The sequence below is a fragment of the Zootermopsis nevadensis genome, unplaced genomic scaffold (genome assembly GCF_977971745.1).
Source record: "Zootermopsis nevadensis isolate Lab colony 2312 unplaced genomic scaffold, Znev_1.0 Znev_ptg000001l, whole genome shotgun sequence".
Classification (NCBI taxonomy): domain Eukaryota; kingdom Metazoa; phylum Arthropoda; class Insecta; order Blattodea; family Termopsidae; genus Zootermopsis; species Zootermopsis nevadensis.
The window spans coordinates 3,594,624-3,620,738 of NW_028259133.1; the positions used below are offsets into that span (position 1 = coordinate 3,594,624).

Genomic DNA, 26,115 nt, shown 5'->3' on the forward strand with positions numbered 1-26,115 from the left:
CACCTCGTACTTTCATTAAAGTAAGGTGAAGTAAAGTTGAAGGCTGTCCCGCTACACGCCATGTAGGCGTTTGGGGGAGAGGCGGTATAGCTCCTACTCATTCTTAATCTCGGCGCTAGATGGGGTGAGTGGTCAGCGTGATGCTCCGGCCGTGCTTTAACCCCGGGAAAGGACCTCGGTACCCATTGGACAGGTGACTGGGTGGGCCCCAGAACCGGTCTGGACGTAGTCCTTTTTTTTTAAAATGGGATACGAAGTTTTTCAGCTATCAGCAGCAAACGTTTGACGATGTTCACTGAGACTTAGAACCTTTTTACACAGGCACCACCAGTTGGATGTCTGTAAAACACTTCTGTCTCCCTCTTTCTGGCTGCAGTAAGCGGTATGTTCACTTTTAATGGGTATTGTCACAGCGGCAAACGTTCATTGCGTCATCAGCGTCTGTAACTTGTTCCTTCTGAAGAAAAAAAACCGCGGTTGTCTCTGACTTTGTTATTAGACGCTCTGCTTGTGGTTATGATAATTATAATTGCAACATCTTTCCCTCCGTCTCGTTGCAGAGATACGTGTTACAATGGAGTCCTTTCTCCACATTTCTATAGGCAATTTATTTTTCTTGAAAGCAGATTTTAAACATATTACTTGCACGTTTAAAATAATTTAAGCTAAAGACCGCGGTGTTCATACTTCGTTATTTAATATTGAACATTAACAGTGGGGGGCCACGGTGGTCTAGCGGTTAGAACGCTGGCCTTGTAATCCTGGGGTCTCGGGTTCGATTCCCGGCGGTGCCCGAATTTATAACTTGTGTTGGGCAAGGCCGTGGTCTAGGCAACACGGAGTTTTCCTCCGTGGCATCCCAACAATTACTCCATTCACACACAGAAGAAGACAATGGCAAACCACTTCTGGATCATCTGCCAAGAACGTATATGAACAGGTCCCAGTCCGAGAAAAGGATGGAAGGATCCTGTTCATATGGACCTGTCGTCAGACAGAACACTAAATAAATAATAAAATTAACAGTGGATCGTCACAAAAGGTCTGAGCTATTGACAAAGCGTCGTTAAATAAAAACTATGAATTAACAGTGAAATGCATTGTTTTTATTGTGATATATAATAATGTACTGTATTATATTAGTGTTTATTTACCACAATTACAGCTGAGTACGGCATGTAAAAATGTCTGATCAGGCTAACTTCGGGTTCGGGTAATGCCTCGAGAAAACAAATCCTGGTTTGGGATATCATTTCCGAATTAGTTGTTAATAAGATTCATACCCTGCTGTGCCCTGTTCTCACATTCGTTCGCTGTCTAACTTCTGGGTTGTGAAGCCGTATAATCTGGTAGACGTTTATCAAGGTTTCAGAGATGTTTGCTGAATCCATCGTCAGACTCTTTCTGGCTAGACTGATAAGAAACGTAAGGTTTTGTAAAATTTCCCCGCGTGTGGATGTGGTTACTGGCCTGACGTCCCGCCAAAAGCTACTTCAGCCATTTCTGTGATGCGAATTGAGTAATAATTCTTTGAGTATTTATTTAGTGTTCTGTCTGACGACAGGTCCATATGAACAGGATCCTTCCATCCTTTTCTCGGACTGGGTCCTGTTCATATACGTTCTTGGCAGATGATCCAGAAGTGGTTTGCCATTGCCTTCTTCTGTGTGTGAATGGAGTAATTGTTGGGATGCCACGGAGGAAAACTCCGTGTTGCCTAGACCACGGCCTTGCCCAACACAAGTTATAAATTCGGTCACCGCCGGGAATCGAACCCGAGACCCCAGGATTACAAGGCCAGCGTTCTAACCGCTAGACCACCGTGGCGGTATTCTTTGAGTATAATTCTCAATGGTATCTCGTGTCCGTCGGAGTGATCCTACGGAAAACTTAATAACAAACCTCGATCCATACATGGCATGAAGATGCTGTTTCAACGTTGTGTCTTAATACGTCTTGGGGAAACCGAAGAGATATGTGGACGACCCTTGATACTTTCTGTCGGATTCCAGACAGACGCGACTGCTGGTGCTGTCTCGCCCCTCCCTTCCTGGTTTAGCTACCCTTGGTGGAGCTGAACCTGTGTGATGGATTACAGCATCGATTAAGGCTGATTGCCCAACTTCTTGTGCCTTTCCAGCTCCACTCCTCTCTTGATGTCTCTTATCCACGTCTACCTTTTATATCAGTGGTTCCTGTATGGCAGTTTTACCCAAGTCCATAAATATTATTTGTGTTTTAGCATAATTATGATTTATTTATGGTAATGTGTTACCGAGTGGTCATTTTTATAGCGTTTTGCTTATGTTAATACTCATTTCCTGAGGGAGTTCCATGATTACGTTGTAATATATATTTCTGGGGTGGTGTATGTCTTAGTTCGAACTGAAGAATCTTCACGTTCGATGATACCAGTTGGTCAATTTGATGATGAGACTCTGACTCTCGGTATCAATTAGCCAAGACAGGAATTCTTCTCTTTTACCTGCACATATTTCGGCTTTGAGACACCACCCTCTTATCTGAAGGGTGCCAGAGACTCATTCTCTGGAATAAAACGGCCGAAACGTAGAGCTGAATAATTCTGACATCTAATACCGAATTTAAGAATGCCTTCATATATAGTCTTAATGTCGTGGTGTTTAATTGAATATAACTTTTAACTTTGTATCTCTGTTCAGTGGATTTTTTATGAGTTCCATCTCCGTCCTATATAAAACATTTTAAGAGACGTAGGGGACAGGTACATTGACGCCACCTAAGGAAAAGTTGAACTAAAAAAAATTGTAAGCCACATTTTAATGAAAGGTGTATTAACTAACAACTTATCAGTTATTTTTTTTTTTATTTGTAGTGTTCTGTCTGAGGACAGGTCCATATGAACAGGATCCTTCCATCCTTTTCTCGGACTGGGACCTGTTCATATACGTTCTTGGCAGATGATCCAGAAGTGGTTTGCCATTGCCTTCTTCTGTGTGTGAATGGAGTAATTGTTGGGATGCCACGGAGGAAAACTCCGTGTTGCCTAGACCACGGCCTTGCCCAACACAAGTTATAAATTATACTAAACATAAATGTGCTATTTTGTTAATCAAAATAATAGGTAATGGCTGCATTTTCCTCCAGTATCTTATAATTACAGTCATGCTCTACGGTCATTAAAAACAAATGAAATCTAAGAAACCAAAAATTTTGATAAGATTTTGCGCAGATGTCCTTAATTTAGACCGGATATGAAGATATGTTTAAGTGTTTTGTGTTTACACCTCAGAGCTACAGAGTACAGCATCTTTCAAACCATTTTCAACTCATCGGTGTTCGTAAGAAGGCGGTGGTTATAATTTTCCGTTCTCACTTTCACAATTAAAATATTACTTTCGTCATTATGGAGTCTAGAAAACCTTCTTCTCTTGTAGCTGTTAAATCTTGCCCTGTAGGCGCTGGACGGGATGTGTCAAGAACTACCTCAGCAAAATAGCGTTTCGTAATAAGGCTTCATATATGAATGTTTATGTAAACGTGTGTTATGTTTACTCCTCCGATGTGACATCTTAATTTATGCCAGGGTTGCCCAACTTTTTTCCTCGCTCGGACCAGAATAGTTTTCCTGTTGGACCCGAGGGCCAAGACACCCGTACTGTCACTATTTTAGCATTGTCATTATCTTTAATAATACTTATTTAGAAATTAAAATAATTATTATATTTGTTTACCGTCAAATCACAATAAAATAGTAAGATAAGATAATTAAAATGATTAAAATATTAATAATATCTAGACACAACTTCCATAAAATATACTGAGAAAGATGATGAAATTATAAAATTGTAAAAAAACTATAAATAATTGTAATTTGAGTTTAAAAGTTTATAACTTACACCTGATGACGGTTTGATAAACCGAAACATGTTGTGAATGTTCCGATGTAAGTCGATTGCTCGATATGGAACATAAGATGATATTTTAATCATTTTAATTATCTTATCTTACTATTTTATTGTGATTTGACCGTAAACAAATATAATAATTATTTTAATTAATATCACAATATGACGCAACTATACTATCTCATTATTTAGAAATGACAAATTATCATTACATACGCCGAAATATAAATTTTATTTAAATGTGCACAAATTATTGCAGAGTTGTATATTATTTTAAATTTGCTCCTGCAACAGCTTGTATCTCTCACAATTTTTACCTGGAAACCTTACACTAATTATTTAAACTCCGCTACTTTTAACAGCTTGTATCTGATACAATAACAATTTTTACCATTAGAACGTACATCTTATGCTTTTAAAGTCATTGGCTTTAGTGAGAGCACTGGCCAGAATGTTCTTTTTAAAGAGATGGAATATCAAATTCGAAAGAAAATGGGTTTGTACTAACTAGTAACAAATTAACAAATACTTTCGCGGGTCGTCAGTTGGACCACGATGATTTAGGCTAATTAAGTTTTAGTATAACCTTTTTCATTTTATTTTCATTGAATAAGATTTATTTCAAGCAAGGGTTTGTACTCCTAACCAAAATTTAACACATTGGTACCTAATATTTTCTAAAAATAATCGCAAAATTTTTCGGCTGAATTCCATCACGTAATGGAACAAGTTTTTGTGTCTTTGATATTAACATCCATGAAGACCTAGTATTGTTATGCATGCCTGCTGCTTATGTAAAGAATAACAGATATCTCGTCATTGGGTCTCTGTGTGTTTACCCTAACGGTTATCGTGTTATGAAGTGGCGGGAACAATTAAGGGGCGAATGGGTGTATTTGCTCTTGCGGGGGTTGACAAATAGTCCCTGTAGGATAATTATATCCAGAACTGCAGATACGTTTATTGTCAATATAATCACCGCAAATACAATCATTGTCGTAATAAACGTTACAGTTTAATTATTTCTGGATTCATTGTCGTTTGCTTTTTTTTATGATTTCCTTTGAGGAATTAGACAAAGTAATTTGCACCAGTTTGTTTCAGCAAAGTTTCTCTTTTAAATTTCAAATTATTAAGTTGAAATTTTCTGAACATGCGGATGATCGTCACATCACATAAATTTAAGAAAGTGTATAGAGATGCAGTTTGCAAACTACCCCTTATGGCCTCCTTACATCACCCTCTCCCAACCCTTCTGGACCCTGTTATGAGTTTAAATACGCCTTGAAGCCTTCCGGCTGTTATATGTAGAATGTTATTACTACGAACCTCTTATTTAACTTTTTTTTTATTTTTCTTAAAGAAAAATTCAGCTCCACGTCCAATATGAAGGAATAAAGGCGTAGAGAATTTTTTATGTTCTCTATGTTTCTTCCCCTCCTCCTGTCAGATCGTTTATTAAGACCGCTGGGCATTGCGTTTTGTTATTATAGACAGAAGAAGTTCGAGGGGGGAGGGGGAACGCTCTACCTTTCAGTCAATCTGATTGCGTCTCAGCCAAGTTTAATTCATTCGTTACTGTGTTAATGGAGTGACTGATTTGGTTCATTTCGAGCACATCGCAGTAGGGTAAAGTTATAACATTTTGATTACATGTCGCAAATATTTCACTGTCCCTCAGTGGTTTTATTCTAAAACATGTTATTTTTTATAAAAAATATATTATAAAGTCGCATGCTGTAATATATTAACCCATGGCTACGAGTGTATTCAGTCACTCCTCCATTTGTTCGTTTTAGGTACTTCAAAAATGTATCAGAGTTGAATTGTACCTTTGATGGAAGGGCATATATTTGTCCGTGTTCATCGCCCTGATGATGGAGGCAGTATGATCTTTGAAATGTTGGTTAACATTACCAGACTACACAGCACAACAACCCAGAAGACAGAAATCTTCATACCCTGATGATGGAGGCAGTATGACCTCTGAAACGTTGGTTTACATCTACCAGACTACACAGCACAACAACCCAGAAGACATAAATCTTCATACTCTGATGATGGAGGCAGTATTACCTCTGAAACGTTGGTTAACATATACCAGACTACACAGCGCAACAACCCATAAGACGGAAATCTTCATACTCATCGCCCTGATGATGGAGGCAGCATGACCTCTGAAACGTTGGTTAACATCTACCAGACTACACAGTGCAACAACCCAGAAGACAGAAATCTTCATACTCATCGCCCTGATGACTGAGGCAGCATGACCTCTGAAACGTTGGTTGACATCGACCAGACTACACAGCGCAACAACCCAGAAGACAGAAATCTTCATACTCTGATGATGGAGGCAGTATGACCTCTGAAACGTTGGTTAACATCGACCAGACTACACAGCGCAACAACCCAGAAGACAGAAATCTTCATACTCATCGCCCTGATGATGGAGGCAGTATGACCTCCGAAACGTTGGTTAACATCGACCAGACTACACAGCGCAACAACCCAGAAGACGGAAATCTTCATACTCATCGCCCTGATGACGGAGGCAGTATGACCTCTGAAACGTTGGTTAACATCGACCAGTCTACACAGCGCAACAACCCAGAAGACAGAAATCTTCAGGTATTATTTCCTTAAATGGAATTAAGTAACTGTCGCGTTTAGATGAACTTGGTGTTGCAAGGGGACAGATTTTTATATGATTCGTTATTAACACCAGTTCCGCTGATTTCCATGAGGCAAGATTTTCTGCGTGCATAAGATGAGCTTAAGTTCGCACCAGATGTTAGGTACTTCGTGACGGTGACCAGCAGAGTACGTCCATTTCTGCTGTACCAGATTACGTTCTGCTTTGTCTAATGGAATTTTGACAAACAAAAGACTGGCACATGCCGTCAGCTTCTGATAACGAGATTAGGGCCTTTACGTCTCAGTCTTCCCTAGTCGGTAGTACGTCTAATCCTTTCCAGACTAATATCAAGTACTTTGAGCCACAGTCCTTAGAGTAATTCACGAATATATGAGTTTTTATATTTTACTTTTAGAACTAAAGCGTTCTTCTGTTGTTTGTGCAGAGTGATTTTGTGGGCAGTATTTTACTTTCAATAGTGTCTTTCCTTAAACGTCATTTTTTCTCTATTCAGTGTCTGTATTTGGGGCACAGTTATTAAATATTTTTATTTGTAGTGTTCTGTCTGCCGACAGGTCCATATGAACAGGATCCTTCCATTCTTTTCTCGGACTGGGACCTGTTCATATACGTTCTTGGCAGATGATCCAGAAGTGGTTTGCCATTGCCTTCTTCTGTGTGTGAATGGAGTAATTGTTGGGATGCCACGGAGGAAAACTCCGTGTTGCCTAGACCACGGCCTTGCCCAACACAAGTTATAAATCTGAGCACCACCGGGAATCGAACCCGAGACCCCCCAGGATTACAAGGCCAGCGTTCTAACCGCTAGACCACCGTGGCGGTTCCAGTTATTAAATAGCCTAATCAAAAATCTTCCAGAATATTGTTTTTGGTTGGCAGTAATACTGAACGTTGCGGTATTACTTATTAATCGTGAGGGGTCCCGGGTTCGATTTTTGACTCAAGATATTCTATCTTGACTTAGGTTTTTCCTTGGTCTCTCAAGGAAAAATATGGGATTATGCGTTGGAGGATATCACGATTTAATCCTTCAGTTTCATAATTTGTGATCGACTCCTGGTTTCATGCTATATAACTTAAGCATAAAAGAGTCTTTTTAAGTAACTTAATAAATTGTATGTTGTGGTGTAATACTGTTTCTTGTTTTCTGTACAAACCACGGCGTCCTCTAAGTTTGCTGACTGAGGTCTGCACGTGTTGCTGAAGTTATCACAAACACTAAGCGTAGATCAGCCCTCACATAGGCGGTTTCTATCCTGTTTTGTTACGTTATGGTGAATATTGAAAGCTTTTAATTGGAGGACTACCTTAATTTTGATCGGCCCCCTCTCATCCACGCTGTAACGTAATTACTTGTTTTATGGCTGCCTAGCAACCATCAAGTCATTGAGTGGATTGCATCTCTACACCGCTCTTGGGGGGTGGGGGGAGACTGAAAGGCAATAAAATCATTTCTCCCTGACAAAGTACCGAATTTATTTTTAAATGCTCCACTATTTGCTAGCCATCACGAGAGAGTAATTCTTTTAACATGGCAATTTTTGCAAAAAAAGAACAATAGATATTGCTGCATGACATAACCATGGAAGGAAACTTAATGGCTTGTTTACGATACATATGGGACGCGTAAACAGGTAGAGTGGTCGACGTCAGTGGTTTCCAACTCGTGGGTTCGAATCATCATGTGCACGTGAAAATCGTTCCAGATCCGTTTCGATTTCTCTCACTTGAAAGTGTCCAGGGTAGTTAATGATACGGGAAGCACTTAACCCGTTCCGTGCTACGAACGAGGAATTTTGATTTTTCATTTACTGTGGTAATATCATTGACACTAAGAATATTAATGAACTGCCATCTAGTGTAATTTAAGCTAACATCATCAACATCGCAGATATATTAACAGCGTGATATTATCTTATTAATATATTATTTTATTAACTAACTGTGTTTTTTGAAACGAGGAAAACGTGCTAGACAAATCCTGTGGAATTTATTATTCGTAGTTTTACACACTTGTCTTTAAAATTGCCCTCAGTTCGATATATCTGTAATGAAATTGTAAATACGTTCTGTGTCAAATAGGGCTAATTTGTCTAATTTAAAATATTATTCAGTGAGGATATATATATATATATATATCTGTATTGGTGACTAATGTAGTTCATGAGCGCATTTTGGTTACAGATGTTGGCATCGTCCTCAGAGTATTGAACTTCAGTACCCTGAGGACGAAGATGGTTCTCGAAACGATGATGTTTTCTTCATTAAACCACCTGACAGGGCTTGTAGCCCGAGAATAATTAATTACACCTTTGTTATAATCAGCGACATCTTCTCTATGATAAATCCCGGGCCACGCCATTGAAATGAACGTGTAACTGTGTAGGCAGCGATTCAAAATAGTCTATGAACAAGATTACATTAGAGACAATAATTCACTGACCACGTATCCTATAACTGCTATTGTAAAAAAAATGTGTTGCTATTATTTCAGTAGGATGTGTTTCAATGTACAAGTTGTATGCAAGGCTATAATGTGAAGTCGACGTCATTGCAATGTAACTGATGTCCTAGGAACCCTGTAATGTTGATTATAAAAGCTCCTAGCCGTCGCTCTGGATATTACAGTAATTGTGTACAAGGAAAAGGGTAGTATTTATAGACAACCCCCCCCCCCACCCTCCCTCCCTCCCTCCAACATTCATGTACACCATTCCCTGTCCCACTCAACTGTGTTCATAGCAACATTAATTTTTCTTTTACGATGTGAGAATGAAGTGGTCTCTATTATTGCGTCAATATGTTAGTTGCTATTGAATCATTAAAACAAGCTATAAAGTATCCCATAACGATCGTTTCAGCTTTTATACATTCTATTTTTTTTATTTCTAACCATTTCTCTGCTTTTAGGTCTAAAAAAATCATTGGTATTGCGAAAGGGATGAATGGTTTACGAATCGAAAGTGTCTGTAAGTTCGAGGGATGAACTCATGTTTATCTGTGAAGTACGTCAATGTACTTTCACTTTGACATTTTGATCTAGAGTCAAACCTGTTCTTTTAATCTTGCATTGCTCTACCGGGTGATCTGTTTAATTTGACGGTCTCTCAGCTATATCTCGTATTAATTTCCCTGATGCCAATGATGATGAACTCTTGAGGTCGAAACGCGTATGGCAATAGTGTCTTATTATAGTGTTAATAGTTTGTTGGTTTGCTTACTCTATATTCTAATACACTATACGGTATGCAAAGTTTTAAGATTATGTCTCGTAAGTTTGCAATTTTTCCTTCGCACGCGATGATCGAAAGTATTAATACACATCCGAAGGAGGAGGGGATAAATGAGGCGTGGGATAAAGGAAAAGAGTGAGGACTTTGTAAGATTTGAGGTTTTCACAGCGGTGAGTATGAAGATTTCTGTCTTCTGGGTTGTTGCGCTGTGTAGTCTGGTCGATGTTAACCAACGTTTCAGAGGTCATACTGCCTCCGTCATCAGAGTATGAAGATTTCTGTCTTCTGGGTTGTTGCGCTGTGTAGTCTGGTCGATGTTAACCAACGTTTCAGAGGTCATACTGCCTCCGTCATCAGAGTATGAAGATTTCTGTCTTCTGGGTTGTTGCGCTGTGTAGTCTGGTAGATGTTTACCAACGTTTCAGAGGTCATACTGCCTCCGTCATCAGAGTATGAACATTTCTGTCTTCTGGGTTGTTACGCCGTGTAGTCTGGTAGATGTTTACCAACGTTTCAGAGGTCATACTGCCTCCGTCATCAGAGTATGAAGATTTCTGTCTTCTGGGTTGTTGCGCTGTGTAGTCTGGTTGATGTTTACCAACGTTTCTGAGGTCATATTCATCGCCCTGATGACGGAGGCAGTATGACCTCTGAAACGTCGGTTAACATCGACCAGACTACACAGCGCAACAACCCAGAAGACAGAAATCTTCATACTCATCGCCCTGATGATGGAGGCAGTATGACCTCTGAAACGTTGGTTAACATCGACCATACTACACAGCGCAACAACCCAGAAGACAGAAATCTTCATACTCTGATGACGGAGGCAGTATGACCTCTGAAACGTCGGTAAACATCTACCAGACTACACAGCGGAACAACCCAGAAGACAGAAATCTTCAGCAAGGACTTTGCTTCCAACTCAATCACTTTTATGTGCTCAGGAAATTCTTTGCAAATTAAAAGCCTTCATTATCCGCGTATTTGTCGCAAGATATATCCGAGCTCTTTGACCGTCACAAATATACTCGTTGGTACCACCTAGGGAGGAGAAGCGATAAGATGTCTTTCTCCCTCCTTTGACCTCTTACTGTGCCGTAACTAAAGCTCGTAGATATTTTGCATCTAGTATACCGCACAAGAACGGGGCCCGCTATTCGCTTGTTGTGTTTTCGTATTGTTATGTTCGTTGCTGTCTATGTAGAGACGTGCATTTGCCCCCCCCCCCCCCTGTATTTTAAAGGAGCCCTGCTAATATTAAGCGAAATATGTCGCAGGGTTACGGCTTCATCTGTTGAGACTGGAAATTGTCCGAATTTATAACTCAATGTCCGCAAATCTCAAGACCTGAAGCATTATTATTTGAAATGCAAACCAGTTACTGTCAATTTATCATTGCATTTTGTTTTGGTACCAAATAATTGTCGTTGTTGGATAACACAAAGTCACATATCTGTTATAGAATAGCCTCCATGTCGCATAGATAATAAACTTATCAGCTTTTCACTGTGTGCACAAGGCTGTAATGAGCTGGGTGAGTTGGTGTATGGATAGTAATAACAATTTTCATATTTTACTGTCCGGCTGAATTAATTTAAACAATTACCTAGGTGTACATGTTCGTTTGAAACACACAGCAGTTTGAATACCAATTACTCATCACACGAGACGCAACTGTGCCATTAGCTGACTGGATTCGATACTGACGCCACGAACCGAAAGCGATATTAAAGTTTACCGAACATGAATTTGGAAAGTGATTTGTTATTTATTTCTGCGAACGAAATTGTTGCGACATTTAACAAGAATGTATAGTAATTCTCACGCGTCTATACATTTATGTATGTAATTTACGTCTTTTTGCGTGTACACGTGAATGATCACTAAAATCAACTAGGCCCTGTTTATTTCAAACTTTTTTCTGTCACTGAATTATGTCAAAAGATGAATATATTTTCATTTACATTCCCGATTCGATTCCCCGGCGGTGCCCGAATTTATAACTTGTGTTGGGCAAGGCCGTGGTCTAGGCAACACGGAGTTTTCCTCCGTGGCATCCCAACAATTACTCCATTCACACACAGAAGAAGGCAATGGCAAACCACTTCTGGATCATCTGCCAAGAACGTATATGAACAGGTCCCAGTCCGAGAAAAGGATGGAAGGATCCTGTTCATATGGACCTGTCGTCAGACAGAACACTAAATAATAATAAGATGAGGTGGTCTAGCGGTTAGAACGCTGGCCTTGTAATCCTGGGGGTCTCGGGTTCGATTCCCGGCGGTGCCCGAATTTATAACTTGTGTTGGGCAAGGCCGTGGTCTAGGCAACACGGAGTTTTCCTCCGTGGCATCCCAACAATTACTCCATTCACATACAGAAGAAGGCAATGGCAAACCACTTCTGGATCATCTGCCAAGAACGTATATGAACAGATCCCAGTCCGAGAAAAGGATGGAAGGATCCTGTTCATATGGACCTGTCGTCACACAGAACACTAAATAAATAAAAAATAAAAAGTTCTTCGACTCAAAGACCTGCAGTTCTTCGCTTGGATATGTTCATCAGAGCTGATACATCTAAATAAACAAATGGATTCTCTACTTCTATCGTATTACATGCACATAGGCTTGTGTGTTTTGAAAGGGTCACTATAGAGAGTAAAGATGAGTTTAATAGGCCTGTATGTAAGGAAAATTCCATTCCATTAAATAATAATAGAAACATCTGTTGTCTGCGATCGTCATTGACGATAAATTCAAAATAATATCGCTATTGGCTGCAGTAAACAGTTGAAGTTGGTAGATGCGAAGACCTGATTTGGTTGGTGGTTCAGTAGGTTATAATGAAAGCTCAGTAATGCTTTGATCGTGGCTGGTACACATTGATACTAGAATGCTCTGCGCTCGGTGAATAGTGAAAGGTTTTAAGTCGCGAGACCATTATTATTCAATAGTCTTACTGAATTTGGTATATCAGTGAATCTAGGTAAGCTAATTAAAGTGTTTTTTTTTAAACTAAACCTGTGGTTAACATTTATATAATGCATTATCGGTGGAATTTGGTCTTTGTTTGAGAACAGGGTGCTAAGGAGAATATCTGGACCTAAGAGGGATGAATTATTAGGACACTGGTTAAAGTTGCATAATGAGGAGATTCATAAGTTGTACTCTTCACAAAATATAATTAGAATGATTAGTCAAAAATGATCAGATGGACTGGACATGTAGTCTGCATGGCAGAGACGAGGGATGAATACAGGGTTTTGGTGGGCAAACCGGAAGGAAGGAGATTACTAGGAAGACGTAGGTGTGAGGATAATATTAAAATGGATCTTTGAGAGATAGGGTGATATAATATTGGATTCCACTGGGTAGGGACAGAGACTAGTGACGGGCTGTTGTGAACACGGTAATGAATATTTGAATTCCATAAAAAGTTGGGTGGTTGAGCGACTGTCAGCTTCTCAGGAAGGACTCAGCCCCATGGCATAAGTGTTTTGCATTTCGTGTTCAGAATGGCTTGAAACAAGGAGACCTTTTGTCATCATTTCTCTTTAATTTTTTTTTTAGATTACGTTAAGTAGTGTATCTGACGATCCCTTGTTCCCCCTTGCACAAACTTCTGTCTTATTTATATGTAATTAATATTCGGTTTGTTACAGGTAAGGAGTAGAACTCGTGGACGCCTTCTTTTCTGGATTAACAATTGGTAAGTTTATTCTCTCAGTTGTGGGATTCTTTTTAGGTACGTGAAATGTCACTGAGGAATTAAGAGAAACTGGCTTCTCTGTCTGCGATATTTTTTCAGTTGTCCATTATATTTATTATAAGCAGTCCTCGGAGTGTGCTGTTCTGTTTTGTTTTTTTTCCGCCAGAGGATGTTTCATTGTCGATTGACAGACCCAACCTGAAGAGTGCACAAGCGTCTCTGAGTTGTTTTTGTTTGGGATTACAGTTTACTTGCATTTCGAATGAAATTCGAAAATCGCCTCAAAGTTATGGTATTGTCACTCACTTGTCCGCAACTACCTTGCCGATATCGATAAATCTCGATATATTGGGCCCACACTGAATCTAAAATTATTTTAACTGTCGTTTAGTTTGGTTCATAACTACCTAAATGAATTTTACATAATTTATATATCTGAGTCTCGTGACAGATTTTGACAAAACTCGATATTACTGCATTTAGGCCTATGTTATAGGCCTACGATTAGGCCTATAATAGTAGCCATGTATAAATAGTAATGCAATTAATTCTGAAGCCCACTTTACGTAATGGCCTAATTGAACATTTAATTTGATTTTAACTGGTATACAACTTTTGTTAAGTATATTTTTTTTATAGAATGTAAACTAAATATATGTAGTCTGTGCGAATTCTGCAATCAGCTTTCGGTTTGACGGCGATGACTAATGAACCAATAGTCAGGCATTTGTAATTTTGTGTGGAGATATACTATAAACATGCATATAAATTTATGAAAACTTTGTATGTTATCAATTACAATCATGGTGCGAAACTTCACATTACCAATGTAAATTCATATAAGCCTGACAACCGATGAACGTACATTATGTAGTCAACACGTACCAAAGGGCTTACTGATATGTTTTTGAATATAATTATACACTGCTATCGAAATTTTAGGAAAGCAATGACAATATGCGGAGGTTGGTAATAATAATTCCTTGAAATGTATACAGAACTTCGTGCTTAGATTAACGAATCTCAGTAAAATGTTTATGAAATACATTTACCGGAGTTAAGCATACTTTTAATTGATGCAGTGTGACTTAAGGCATATCTTTATATACTTACCTGGATACATACTGTGTTAATCTAGAATTAATGTGAGACGTCGACACGAATTTCTATTATGATATTAAACAGTGATGGAATATTAAAGTGAATAGGTGTAATGCATAATACATTGCCATATGCATATCTCTCAGGGGGCTAAAGGATGGTGACGTTAGTTCTGGGAAGGACAGAGCACGTATAAGGGGCTAGATGCAGACGTAGAAATGAGAATGAGATTGTAGTGGCTGTGGTACTAGTGAGATGGAATATAGCTCAAAAGTCCAAAGCTGTTGAGCAAACATGGAGGACCGGCGCACCTCTAAAACCCTTCCCCCACCCTGTTTTCGTCTCAGTAAACCACCAGCAACTGCTTTCAGTGTGGATTATCGGCAACCAGATCAAATCCAACTTCGCGGCAGAAGAGATGGGGATCTGATAGGAGAGATGTGGCTGTAACGCTGCTCTCCTCGTCCCTTTACCTATATCAAGGAATTTTCGGGAGGGTTGCGTCCTAATCTGTTTACATTCCGAAAGGTATGTCTGGATTTATGAATCGTAATTGTTCCAGAAAGTGCCTTATACTACTAGACCACGAATATATTTTTTTTGGTAGACTGTGTAGCTAATGATATTCCGCCACAAAGTTGGCCCATAAGCCTTGTGTTGGCGCTTTTGAAAGGACCTAGGTTCAGTCGCCGTGAATAATTTTTCACATTTAATGCTCTTCATAAATAGATTAAGTATACGTCGTACTTTCAGTGTGAATTACGAATAAAATACTGCGATAAATTATATCGTTATCAGCACAAAGAATTTTCGTTGGCGTCAACTTTACCGGGTTATATGCTAATGCTAATACGTTAGTACTTCTGAATACCTTCAAGACATATCTACGCTCTTCCTAGGTATGTTCATTTTTACATTTTACATTCCATTTTTATTTATTTTTACCTTATTACATTTTGTCTTCTATACTCGTTCTTTCAAGTTCAGTAATAATTAAAAATATTTTAAAGTATTTACGTTACAGGCCAATGTTAAACCACTATCACTTCAAAATATACCCTCACTCCAATGAATTTGGAAGTAAACATCATCATAAGTTACACAACAACAGTAATTAAGTTTTAGTTTATAAGATTATAATTTTAACTTTTAACTTTACACATGAAGATGGTTCAATGTAACCGAAACATGTAGTAAAAAGTTGTACCAAATATGTAAATGATATTTTAATATCTTATGTATAATTTTAATTATATACAATTGTGATTAGACGGAAAAAAAACACGAATAATTAAATTTTAATTCACAATATGACGCAATTATATCAACTTAATGCTAATATTAATATTAATGTCCATCCTGGATTCATTGTTTAAATCAGAGGATGATTATAACAGTTATACACAGTTTAAAAATTACTGACTAATGAGTCATTGTGCAAGGCCTATTCGTAAGCTGTTAAATAATTCATCGCTTATTATTTATCCAAAAGGCTAATTATCGCGTTCTTAAAAGCAGTGTATTTTAATGAATAATCCTTATTAGTCAAACGCACAGTTCCCAAACCGCAGGCCTTTCATTGTTATTCGTCTCACATAAAAATACTTATCCTTAGACAACAATATTAAAATGTTTTTGAATATCGTGGCGTGTCTAAGCGTCTGAATTCGTTGTTTCATAGACGTGGCAGTCGGATGCCTCCTCCTTCGAGTGTGTGCTGATGAGTCCTGAACCTCGCGGCATTGCAGTCTTTTGTTAACGTTTGCGAGATGAATCCGCTGTTGACGTGGTGAAAATTGGATGTCACTTTCTAGGTGTCACCAGTGTTTTTCCACTCCCTAACCTCAGGGTATTATCAGGATTAGGAGGTAAGACAGACAGAGAAAGGTGCATGTAGTAGGGGATTTTTTTTATTAGAGGTTGAAAATGGTAGGGACTGGCTGATAAAAGAAGCTAAAGATGGGATTTGAGTGAAAAGAAATCAAACAATGGAAGTTGGTTATGGTGGTAATCATATGTTCGAATGGAAATATTAGAAGAAGGAAGTTGTGAGGATATCGAAGAGTCTCAGGACCTTAATTCTGCTAAGGAAGTACGTTATCTTGTTGTGTTGATGCTGATTATAACTGCGTATATTAATATACGTACAATTATTTATTTTTACTGGTTCCATATGGATCTAACTAATGATGATAATCGATATAGATCGATGCATACCACCTGTTCCGCCAATATCATCAGATATTATTTAAAATGCTGTATAATTTTCAGGTGAAGAGTATGTTGTGTGTGATACGTTTTGAAGCCGCCCCCCCCCCCCCCCAGTGTTTATTTTCCTCAGGTACGGATATACTCAGCTGTTTTTGACTCTCAGATTGTAGGTGTTATTTTGTTACTGAAATTCACCAGAGTTTGCATCAACTCAAAACTGTAATTTTGTGTGTTTTGATGTAATGCCGCGCAGCGATTTTCAATTGAGCTTTTGTTCTGCTGGACGTTCCAAACCACGGGAGTGGAGCAGGTGCCAGGAGAACAGAGGCGAGGGGAGAGGTAGAATGAGGAGGATTAATTTACTGCGAGATCTCAGTTCTCCGGAATTGAATTCAACGAGACATTTACACTCCCATAAAATAAACCCCCCCAGTGCTGCCCACTCAAGTATCGATGTGTGGACGAAAGCTGTCTTCCCACTTTGCTATAAGGTGTGTCATAAAGTATGACTCGTTTTATTCCTGCCTCAGTGTACCAGAGACAAAGCCATAGTGTTCCGTCTTGGTAGAAGGTTAAACAGTGTTCTGGCTGGTATGAAGAATTTTAGGAAAATTTTCGTTCGTGGTTTTCCTTGTACGTTGCGTTTTACACATTCTTCATTGTACATTCACTTGAACATGTTTGGGGCCAGTGTGACCACGTAATCAACAGAAAAACACCGGGAGAAGCATCCCGATAAAATCATTCGCTTTAGGCGATTTATTTATTGCAATAATATGTAATATCGTAGGATATAATTCCTTACGCTTTTGTTGACACTTTATGAACTAGTGGATCCGGAAAGAGAGACGCGGTGGTGAAGACACGGGGTGGAAAATAGACGTCATCAGGAATACGATGTAGACCAGAGCGAGAGAGAGGGGGGGTAGAGGTGGTGATTCGAAGTTACGGAGTGAGAAGACGGACTAAGATTAGAACACAGAAAATGAATTAAAAGTTTGCACATGAAATAAAAGTAGAAGAACTGAGGAAGTGGTCAAAGCTGTAACCATTCCGACAATTGTTAAAACACGTCCGATTTCATTCCATTAGTTCGGTAACTGAAGATCTTCGAGAAGTTTGGGGTGACATCCATTTCTGGGGGGGGGGGGGGGGGATTCTTCTCGACTCCAGGCCACTACCGTTTAATGGGGCGTCTGAGGTTGATGTTGCATAAGCGAACTCTGTCTGTTGTGTCAAATATAAAATGTGCATACAAACAACTGTTTACACTATATAGGATACTGTTGCATATAAAATAAATCAGAAGAGATCATAGAATTAACTTGTATTTTCTTGCCACTGATGATGACCTTTTGAGGTCGAAACGCGTTTGGCACTAGTATCCTACGTAGTTTAAACAGTTGTTTGTATGCACATTTTATATTCCAATACACTACGGTGGTCTAGCGGTTAGAACGCTGGCCTTGTAATCCTGGGGGTCTGGGGTTCGATTCCCGGCGGTGCCCGAATTTATAACTTGTGTTGGGCAAGGCCGTGGTCTAGGCAACACGGAGTTTTCCTCCGTGGCATCCCAACAATTACTCCATTCACACACAGAAGAAGGTAATGGCAAACCACTTCTGGATCATCTGCCAAGAACGTATATGAACAGGTCCCAGTCCGAGAAAAGGATGGAAGGATCCTGTTCATATGGACCTGTCGTCAGACAGAACACTAAATAATAATAAGATGAGGTGGTCTAGCGGTTAGAACGCTGGCCTTGTAATCCTGGGGGTCTCGGGTTCGATTCCCGGCGGTGCCCGAATTTATAACTTGTGTTGGGCAAGGCCGTGGTCTAGGCAACACGGTGTTTTCCTCCGTGGCATCCCAACAATTACTCGATTCACACACAGAAGAAGGCAATGGCAAACCACTTCTGGATCATCTGCCAAGAACGTATATGAACAGGTCCCAGTCCGAGAAAAGGATGGAAGGATCCTGTTCATATGGACCTGTCGTCAGACAGAACACTAAATAAATAAAAAACTACACAAGACTCCAGTTTCTTAAGCTGGTTGTGTCAAAGTGGATTCGCTTAAGTCAGTAGGAAGATTGAACTTGTATTCCCTACAAAATCCCGCAAAGAACCAACTAGACGTTCTCAGTTTTCTTCAGTATCTTGCATATTGCACGATTAACGCCTTGCAAGTTCTCAGTTCATTTGTAATCAATTTTGTCATTCTGTGCAACCGTTGTCTATATCCGCGTATATGAACGTCGTTATATATCTCAGAACTTAAATTCATGGGGAGAAAATAATTTTGTATATTTCCAGTGTAGATGTAATTAAAATGATGATGAATAAGCCATTTAGTATTCAGCAAAGTTGTTCGCCTGGTCTGAACATACAGACCGTATTAGCTGATACATGAGATGTTTTATACGGTGCAAGAAGTGTACGAAACGTCTTAAGAAATAATTTGCGAATTGTTTGCGAATTTCTTGAAAATATATTTTGGTCACTGTGTGGGCTTATGTTACTCATTTAATTATATTAAAATATTTGTGCGTTGATGTTATATTTTTACATTGTTTGCTCTGTCTATAGGCTCCTCTATTTTCTGTTGTTTATAACATCTCAAAAATAATATCAGAACTTTATCAAATCTTTCTAGATTGCTCGCTTCAGCGATAAAAGAGCGTTTTGATATTGTGAAGAATGTTACCTTATATTTCTGTAATGTCATAGTTTGACTTTTCATGTATGTCTATGTTTTTTTCTTGTATTTCTGTCAATGCCTTGTTCCCTCCTTCGTACGTATTTTCCAATTCTTTTACACTCCCCTTTTCCCTTCAATAAGTGATGTAACATCCCCTCTTGCACTTGTCTTAAAGTGTTCCCTAGTGACGGATTCTAATGGCAATCGATTTAGTTAAACTTTCTTGCTTCGAAGTCGTGGACAGATTTAGGTGTGACAATAGATCCAGAAACCACCAATGAAAGTTTCATAGACGTACTGATTGATTTATCGGGTTTAAAGTGAAACTGTCTCAGCAGACGACGCAGTCATACAAGGCGACTGATGGAAAGAAAGCCTTTCACATATTTAAAGATCATTTCGAAAGAGTTCGTCACATTAACATTATTTGTCTTGCTGTAATATTTGTCCTGTGAATCTGGAAGGTCGTTTATTGATTAACATTGAGTTCTCGTATTCTCTGATTCAAACTCGACGGCGTGCGACTCATAAGAAGCTTTTAGCAAGGAGTGTGATACGTGAAGAGTCGATCCATTACAGTGGCCACGTTTAATGTCAATGTTTAACAGCAAATTGTTAATCGAATAGCAGCTCAATTAAACAGCGAAACAAACTGATTACTTTTATGAGATGATAAAGTTGCGTCATATTGTGATAAATATATATTTGTTTAAATCTTGTCAGTCTAATCACAATAAAATTCCTATTAAATATTAAAATATTACCATAATTAACATTTAAATATTTAAAATATATTAAATGATATTCTTTATCGAAATGTTCGATTTACATTAGAATATCATTTTTTTACACGACATGTTTCAGTTCTAAAAGAACCATCTTTAGGTGTATAAAAAATTATATAAACTTAAATATAATTTCTTAAATGCAACTTTTAGTCAGATGTTTATCAGATTTCAAATGATGTTTTCTTCCAGATTTTATTGTATTTTTTTAATATCGTATTCGAAGTTGTTCTGTATATGTATGTCGTGCTTAACATGATTTTGTGTGGGTGAACGTTTTGGTATCATCCAGAAATGAAGTTGTGGAGGAGTTACGTCCGTCTGGAAGTATTGCCGTGTTTGAACTGAATATATATGATTACTTTTATTTTTTATAGGCTTGTAATAGTACAAAGATGAGAATTCTCAGTCTGTTTGGAGTAGAAATCGACTCAGCGAGCTGTCGGGTGTAGAGATGGTTATGTCAATTTCTTCCTCAGGTATTCCTCACCTGTCGCGAACTCTTGTTACCGCTAGTATTCTGCGTCTTTTATATAATTTTTGGGTTCTTTTCACTCCCTCCCAACCCCATGCCCATGTGACAACCCCCTCTTTCCAGCACCATGTTCCCTGTCGACGTTTTGAACGGCAAGCAGTGTGTGAGCGTACAAAATCCAATTTTGTTTGTCTGTTTGGTGGACGGGTCGCGTTGTATGTGGCCTCTTCAAGTTTCCCTCTAGCCCGTTTCAATTTGGTGTAATGCGGTGGACAGGTGAACCAAAACCAAACCGAATCTGCTGACAAAGCAGCAGACTTTCTGTTTTCCTTCTTCTATTTTTTTTCATTCTGTCTCTCTATATGCCGCTCTCCTAACTCATTCCCTGCCTCTCTTTTGCTGTATTTCATCCTCAATTCCACCCCCTCCCTTACTCCTTTCTGCAACATACGCACGAGGGCTCTTATGCGTAAGAGTGGAACTAGTCTTCAGACGCCTGGCGTCCGCGTTGTAACGCAGTCCGTGACGACGGTGCGTGTTGGTTTTCTGACAGTATCTGCGCCTGCGCACAACAAAACCTTACTTTATAATATAGAGTGAACAAAACCAATAATTTACAATGCAATTTGTTTACCTAACGGACAACCTGCAAACACACTTTTGCCAATGTTGAATTTAGGTGTTACCCACTGTTCTTAATTTGTATGCACGTGTCAGCTTAATGTAAGCCATTATGTTTTTAAGATTCGCGACATAAAGACGTAGGATTCTGACGAAGCAAGTCTATGTTCTCTAGAGCAGTGGTATTCAGCCTTTTTTTGTTCGCGTACCCCCAGATATAATTTCTCTTCAACTTTGTACCCCCAAAGTTGTTGGTGTATAATTCAAGTTATACATAATATATAATCTACATCTAAAATAAATTAAATAAATTACATTACTGATTATTCAGTGTTTATCATAAAATAATATTTTTTTTAAATTTCACGTACCCCCTAAGATGTCTTCGCGTACCCCCAGATATAATTTCTCTTCAACTTTGTACCCCCAAAGTTGTTGGTGTATAATTCAAGTTATACATGGTATATAATCTACATCTAAAGTAAATTAAATAAATTACATAAAAAATAATTTATTAAATCTGGCCCTGATTATTCAGTGCTTATCATAATTTTTTTTTTTTAAATTTCACGTACCCCCTAAGATGTCTTCGCGTACCCCAGGTTGAATACCACTGCTCTGGAGAACAGGTTGCTTTATTTAACAGTCTTGAGCACTTTGGTTTCAAAAACTCAGAATTTAATTTTTTTACGGCGAGAGACTAAGTTTTACACCAATGTAAAACATATTAAGTATTTCGACATGTATTTTATGATTGTATACAAAGGAAGGAAAGACTGAAAAATTCTGACATTTCCATTCACCCAGGGCAGTCCTTGAGGGAATTTTGGTGGACAAGGTGGCGTTGGGACAGGTTTATCTCATTCCCTTCCGTGTTCCCAGGTCAGTAACAACTCACCGATGCTTTCCATAGTCATGTATCATCTGGCGGATTGACATTGGGCCGGTTATCGTAATTCCTCGGGGTGCGTGGTGTCACTCCCATCGTAAGAAAAATTAAAAGAAGTGTTACAGGAACGCCGTCATCCATCCAGCTGGAACATCTGAAGATCTACAGCCCGCCGCGTATAAGAATATTTGGAGCTTAGGTACTGGAAGCGAGAAAATTACATAACGAGGGGCTTTATAATATTTACCGAATATTATTAGGGGGACTTAATCATGGAGTGTGAAATACGCAGTTCATGTAGCACGCATAGTGAAGATGAGAAGCGAGTAAGACATTTTACCCGGAAAATATCAAGGGAAGATGAGACTTTAGAGACCTGAACGCCGATAATATTGAAATGTATATTAGAACAGTGTTGTGTGAGGTGGATTTAGCTGGATTTATACGGTTTAATTGCGTGATTTTGTGAGGATAAGCCATTGGTTCCATAAACATCTGAAATTTCTTGGATAGCTAAGTAAATTTTATTGAACATTGGGGTCTCTGTTGATGCACCCAACCATTTTTCAACCTCTGAATGTGAAGTAAGGCTTTGTGTCTCAGTATCTTGATTAGAGAGAATTTACGAGGCTGGTCTACAAAGTAAGTTTCCCTGGGGCCGTTTACAGAAACAAAACACAATTTCATGGAAATATTTATTGCAACAGATACAGCAAGTGTCCAGCTATTTTTCAACATATTCGCCACCGGAATTGAGACGTTTGTCATACCGTGGGACCAACTTTTGAATACCTGTGTCGTAGAAGTCTGCCGCCTGGGATTGGAACCACTGTGTGACAACCATCTCCGCCTCTCTGTCATTCTCAAAACGCTGACGCTGACCGGACAGGAATTTCTTGAGGTGTAGGAAAAGATGGAAATCACTGGGAGCGAGGTCCGGGCTGTAGGGTGAATGATTAAACACCTCCCAGCTGAACTCCTGCAGGAGACTCGCTGTCCGTCGAGCCGTGTGCGGCCTAGCGTTATCACTGACCGCACTACACAGTCGGCGGGAGCTGGAATAAGAACCTCCATCTTCAACAGCTGCAACAATGCTACTGTGAGAATGCGGGAAGTTCCGTTAGTGCATGCGCCATGCTACGTCATTGCTCTATCATGTACGCACAGTCGCTTCGCGCAATATAAGGTTTGCTAGCTGTGGGACGAGTGGGAAACTTACTTTGAGGACGCGCCTCGTATTTAAATTGGCGCTCGACTGGCCACTTGGTTGGCTTATCCGTCGCCACGATGCAGAACTGACGTTAGAAGAAATGCGCACTCAACAAGTGTTGGATCGCCACAGAATTACGTATTTGTGTCTTAGCCCCGTGTTGCACTGAAGTCGGTTATGTAAACCTGAGACGAGTGTTGAGCAAGAAAATTCGATTTTGGATGTCGTCGATGGTGTCCCTTCCTCTCCTACTGCCTCCGTCGATTTGTGTGGGGGGGCGACTGTTCGCGCTGACATGGATATCGCCAGTTTCGTGCAGCAGTGTAATAAATCCATTCGATTCGTGTTTGTTAACACCGATAGTAAGACTTTACTTTGCAGGAAAAATCTGTGCCGCTTAATTTAATGGAGCGAATTTTTCTCATACTGGAACTTCGATAAGGAGCTAATTTTTATAACTTTTATATTTAACGCTGGGCTTGTAATCCTGGGGTCTCGGGTTCGATTCCCGGCGGTGACCGAATTGATAACTTGTGTTGGGCAAGGCCGTGGTCTAGGCAACACGGAGTTTTCCTCCGGGGGCTTCCCCGGTTTCTCCGTGGCATCCCAACAATTACTCCATTCACACACAGAAGAAGGCAATGGCAAACCACTTCTGGATCATCTGCCAAGAACGTATATGAACAGGTCCCAGTCCGAGAAAAGGATGGAAGGATCCTGTTCATATGGACCTGTCGTCAGACAGAACACCAAATAAATAAATAATATAAAATAAAAAATAAATATTTAACTCACACACTCACTCACTCACTAACTAATGTGATGCGGGATATTCTTTGAAATGTCAATTGTGTGGTATACTCGGCTTGTCAAAGAATAACCCACTTTCTTTATGGAACCCGCAGGTTCATCACCGTGTTCACAAAAGCCCGCCACCGGATTCTATCCTGAGCTAGTTACATGCAGTTCGTAATTTGTAGCTGACAAACAGTTATTAAATAAAGTATGGACCTCTGATGTGAGGTAGTTAAGCACAATTTAAATTATATAAATTGTATATAATAGACGTAATTTGACGAATGATAGTAAGTACTTTTGAAGCAGCTCAATGCGTTATAAACCATTTTTGCAACTTCTGTGTATAGTTACATCTGGCTTATCAAATTCGTACGTCTCAGCCTATTATCAGAGTGATGTCTTGTACGTCACAGGTCCACACGTGGTCATAAGACAAACGAGCAGAGGCTCTTCGTATTATTAGAGTAACTCTGAAGAGTGTACCGGCAGACATAAAGACCACAAGATAAGGCATATTCGGTGGTGAGTGAAAGTTATCGTTGGGAAAAGTGGGCTGTTTCTTTCTAGTTTAGCGTCAAGGAAGTGGGTAATTTTAGCTTTCTATTTCAATTAAGGGTAGATCTATGTCTGTCTATACTTCGAACTTTCCTGTCTTGAGGTTTGAGCATTATGACATTTAATACCACCATAACCTCGTTTTAATACATAATTTTCTTCAATTTATGATAAAACATGGCAGAAGCTCTAATTTCTACGTTGGAACCTCGCTGAAGCGAATTAATATTGGGACTTTTAATAATATGTGATGATAGATATTTTGAAAAAAGTGCCTATCCAATTTTTGTAAGGTAATTTATATATAATGTAAAATAACAACATGGCTGCCGTGCGATTTATTCTTAGTATCGATTTTTACAGCGTTAACGAATGAAGAATGAGATCCAAGCATGTTAGATTTGGTATGGCGATGGTTTGTAAGCGTACTTGAATATCATGTTGGAGATATTGTTTGTAAAGATACTATAAAATGTTGATGATGTGGAACTTTTGAGGTTTATGCGCCAATTACAAAATACTAGGATACAAATCTGTTCCCTTTGTGGAATCGAACCAGGGAATTTCCCAGTACGAGGGAGGGAATCTGTATAGTGAAGGTAATACTTATTTTATTAAAAAAAATAGAATAATTCCAATAATAATAGTAATAACATTTTGCGACATAGGCCTGTTTAGAATAGAAAGCGTTAATGTAAAAACGTTATACGCGAGTAGGTTTCGACCGTGTGCCCATCTGGATACGAGCTACTTTGCATGCGATGTGTCTCATTGCCGTGTTTTAAATTTTAATTATGCTCATTTGACATTAAAGGCACAAGACTTTTGTGACTGGAATTTAACTCTGTAGGAAAATGGCTGTATGGATTCTCTCCGGAGCCCTTGGAGGCATTTTACCTGATCGGTAGTCGGAGGAAAGTGTGCCAAAAATTGTATCAGTCTGCTACGTTATGAATAAATTTACTTCTGTGTGGACCTGTTTGTTACAGACACTTTCTCGCCGCTCTGATATCAGATATTGGGAAGATGACTATTGAATTTTGTGGTTTTCCTCTGGTTTAATTTTGTCTGATAAGAAACAATAGCTCCACACCCCTCTTCTGTCAGTACTTATGAATCGATATGTAACTTCTCACCGACGATCTACGAAAATCGGATGATTAAAATAAATTCTAGTGCTTTGTTATCAACGACTTTAAATACGTAATCGAATCCCCGGGTAATCCGCAAACTTGGAAGAAAAAAAAAGTAGATATAACAATTGTGCGAGATTAT

At 39.0% G+C, this 26,115-nt stretch overlaps 1 protein-coding gene and 1 long non-coding RNA gene across 5 annotated transcripts in view; both read left to right on the plus strand.

Annotated features, from left to right (window-relative positions):
* Positions 1-26,115, plus strand: part of zfh1 (Zn finger homeodomain 1) — a 651,615-nt gene that overhangs the window by 393,895 nt on the left and 231,605 nt on the right. The gene's annotated exons all lie outside the window — the stretch shown is intronic.
* On the plus strand, positions 12,551-22,789 carry LOC110835686 (uncharacterized). 3 transcript variants are annotated; one of them, XR_002544978.2, is made up of 5 exons: positions 12,551-12,770; positions 13,447-13,493; positions 14,966-15,122; positions 16,276-16,462; positions 22,271-22,789. It is a non-coding gene; the product is annotated as an uncharacterized LOC110835686 (long non-coding RNA). The 3 variants fall into 3 exon arrangements; XR_002544979.2 differs by lacking the exon at positions 16,276-16,462 and having other exon boundaries at positions 12,554-12,770; XR_002544977.2 differs by lacking the exons at positions 14,966-15,122; positions 16,276-16,462 and having other exon boundaries at positions 12,566-12,770.